This window comes from Chrysochloris asiatica, unplaced genomic scaffold, assembly GCF_000296735.1.
Source record: "Chrysochloris asiatica unplaced genomic scaffold, ChrAsi1.0 scaffold00322, whole genome shotgun sequence".
Classification (NCBI taxonomy): Eukaryota; Metazoa; Chordata; class Mammalia; order Afrosoricida; family Chrysochloridae; genus Chrysochloris; species Chrysochloris asiatica.
The window spans coordinates 582,782-586,925 of record NW_006408840.1 but is presented as its reverse complement, the minus strand read 5'-3'; positions in this window follow the sequence as shown (position 1 = coordinate 586,925).

Below are 4,144 nucleotides of genomic sequence, written 5' to 3'. Positions count from 1 at the left end.
TCAGTTCCAACCCATAGCGACCCTGTACAGGGTTTCTGAGGGTGTAAATCTTTATGGGAGTAGAAAGCCTCATCTTTCTCCTGCATAGCGGCTGGTAGTTTTGAACCACAGACCTTAAGGTTCACAGCCCGATTCATAACCTCTACACGACCATGGAAGAATTGATGCTTTTGATTTACGGTGTTGGAGAAGAATATTAAAAGTACCATGATCTTCCATAAGCGCAAACAAATCTGTATTGGAAGAAATACAGCTAGACTCCTCAGGAGCCAGGATGGCAAGAGTTAATATCTCATATTTCAGACATATTATCAGGAGGGTCCAGTCTCAGGAAATGGAGATCATGCTTAGTAAAGTGGAGGGCTGGCAAAATAAGAGGACAAACCCCAGTAAGATGGATTGGCACAGTAGCGGTAGCAACAGGCTCAAGGGTAACAACATTTGTGAGGATGACACAGGACAAACCAGTGTTTCTTTCTGCTGTACATTGGAAAATTCCAATATGTTTCCATTTCATTTTTCCATGCATTTTTCAAATGCATATTTTGAAGTCCCTTTGTACATATTAAATTCTGAAATGTCTTGATGAATGAAATCCTTTTCAATATTATTAAATCCATATGTTGAGCAAGCAATTTTTTTTTTTTTTTCTTAATATCTAATATATATAAGGTGTCCTGGTATGGTGCTGTTGGATAAAACATTGGATCACAAGGTCAGTTTGAACCACAAGGTTGGTGGTTCAAATTCACCAGACACTCCTTGGAAACCCTATACAGGGTTGCTATGAGACATAATAGACTCATGGTAGTGGATTTGATTTGGTTTGAAAGGAACAGTCAATTTTTGTGCCGGAGTGGCATGTTCAAAATTATTTTGCAATCTATGCCACATGTTTTTGAAAATGCCAACAGGGCCACCAAAAGAGGACAATTTTAGGAAGTGTCCAGATTAAAACATTCTAGAAAGAAGGAACAGGAGAATCACTTGGAAATATTAGCCATTTTAAAACTTTTAAATAGTGGAAACTTGTCTGATATGTTACTAGAATATGATCCTCTTAGGTAGGAAATTGCTCAAAATGTGAATGAGGAAGGATTTCCTTCACAAAAAAGAATTGGCCTTAATGGTGTGGATGAAGCAAAGCCTCCAGTTTCTTCATCTGCTGACGTGGCACAATTAAAAGTGAAAAGAAACAGCTCCAGCTATCAATAACTGGAATGTGAAATGTGTGAACTATCAACCTAGAAATACTGGAAGTCAACAAAAATGAAATGGAAAGCAAAAGATCAGAATTAGCAAGTTGAAATGGATTTACATTGTTGTTGCTAGGTACCGTCAAGTCAGTTCCCACTCAAAACGCCCATACACACAGCATACTGAAACACTGGCCGATTCTGCACCATCCTTCCAATGTTTGGAACACTTCACCCCATTGCTGCTTCCACTGTGCCAGTCCATATTTTGGGGGTATCATTCTGTTTCACTGACTTTCCATTTTATCAAGCATGATGTGCTTTTTGAGGGGCTGGTACCTCCTGATAATATGACAGAAGAATAAGGATAAATGTTGCCATCCTGGCTTTTATGGAGCATTCTGATTGTACGTCTTCCAACACAGAATTGTTTGTTCTTCTGGCAGTCCATAATATTTTTAATATATATAACTCAAATGCAAAAAATATTCTATGGTCTTCCTTACTCATTGTCTAACTTCCGCATTGACTTGAGTCAGTTGCACCTTAGTTCTCAAACTGACTTCTTTGATCCTGAAGACTTTAAAGAGTTCTTATGCAGCAGATTTCCCAAAGGCAATATTTAGTTTGATTTCTTAACTGCTGTTTCCATGAGTGTTGATAGTAGATTCAAGCAAGTGAAGTCTTTGACAACTTCAATGTTTTCTCCATTTGTCAAATGTTATTTATTGTTCCAGTAGTGAGGATTTCTATTTTCTTTACATTGAGGTGCAACCCATTCTGAAAGCTATGGTCTTTGACTTTTATCAGTAAGTTTCTTATGTGCTCTTCACTTTCATCAAACAAGGTTGTATCATCTGAATAACACAGATTGTTAATGAGTCTTCTTCCAATCTTGATGGCACGTTATTTTTTATATAATCCATTTTAAACTGGATAATCTAACATGTCAAGAAGGATAATTAAAGCAGGATGGTGTCACATTTATCTTCAAAAGAACATTTCAAGGTCTGTCTTGAAGTACAATTCCTTCAGTGATAGAATAATATGCTTATACCTCAAGGATAACCAGGTAAGCAACTATTATTCAAATATATGCACAATGAAGTAAAGCCAATAATAAGGAAGTCGATGAATTAATTTGTTTACATAATGAAGTCTGCATTTGATCAATTATGCAAACAAATGCCTTAACAATTATAAGTGATTGGAATAAGTAAGTTGGAAACAAAATGAAATACTGGTTGTTGGAAACTATGGTTTTTGTGATAGAAACAAAGGTAAATATCACATGACAGAATTTTGTAAGGTAAAAGGCTTATTCACTGCAAAAAAAAAACCTTCTTTTTTTAAACAACATAAACATGTAGTACACACAAGATCCAGGATGGAATACCCAAGAATCAAATAAACTACAGCTGGGGAAAGATAAATTATCATGAACAACAACAACAAAAAAGCCAGGGGCTCACTGTGGAACAGACCACCAAGTACTTTTACTTATAAACAAGTTCAGGAATGGAACTGATTGAAATTTTTAAAAGTCCATGAGAGCCAAAATATGGCTTTGGAGTATATTTCACCTGATTTTAGAGACCATCTTAAGAAGAAATTTGGTTCATTAGACACTAATTACCAAAGACCAGAAAAGTTGTGGGATGATATCACGAACACCACACATGAACAAACACAAGCATCTATTAAAGAGAAAGAAAGAAAAAATAAAAGGCCAAAATAAATGTCCGAACAGACAATGACACTTGCTTTTAAGTGTAGAAAATCTATATCTACTGGAAGAAATGATAAAGTAAAAGAGTTGAATAGAAAACCTCACAGGGAAATTCAAGATAACAAAGTCAAATAATATAATGAAATGTTCATATGCTCAGAGTCAGAAGACTCCAGGAATTCAAAAGGGAACATGTTCAGTATTTCCCAAACAGAAAGAACTGGAGTAAAGATTAAATCATTGGGTTGCAATATTAAATGATTCTATTGGCAAAATATTGAATGACACAAGAAGCATAAACACATATTGAAGAAGTACACAGTACCACTATGTCCAAAAGAAATTGTCAATGTTCATGTATTTTGAAGTTAGCACATGATCAAGAGTCAATGCTACTGAAGGAAGAAATCCAATCTACAGTGAAGGTATTGGTGAAAACTATGCTACAAGATTTGAACGAACATAAAAAGACTGATGAGCTCAGGAGGCACTCATTGGTCTATCTGAAGAAATTTGTAAGAGATCTACCTGGCCAAACAATTAGAAGGGATACATATTTGTGCCCATTCCAAAGAAAGGTGACCAAATGGAATATGGATATATCCAGTGCCAATAATATCACATGGAGATAAAATTTTGTTGAAGATAATTTAAAACTATTGCAACAGTACACAGATAAGGAGTTTCCAGAAAGGCAAGTCATAGTCAGAACAGGAGATGAAACAAGATATATCATTGCTGATGTCAGATGAGTCTTGGCTGAAAACAAAAAGGTGTTTACTTGTGCTTTATTGACTATGCTAGACAATTGACTGTGGGGATCATAACATTGCAAAGAGTGCATATCCCAGAACACTTAATGTACTCGTGAAGAACCTGTACATAGACCAAGAGACAGTTTGAGCAGAAAAACGGGACAATGGATGGTTTTAAAAATAAGGAAATCTATGTATCAGGGTGGTATCCTTTCACCTTTTAATAGATGCATATGCATATGAAATTTGCACAATGAATTAATAAGACCATAGAATAATTGATGCATTTAAATTACTGTTTCGTAGGAGAATATTGAAGTATCATGGACTGCCAGAAAAGCAAATAAATCTGTGATGTAAGAAGTACAAGCTGTTGTAATTCAGTGACTCTTTCAATAACACTCTTGAGTTTGGTTTTTGGCAATATCATATCTGGTACTACTAGAAATAAGGCTTTCTTTCTA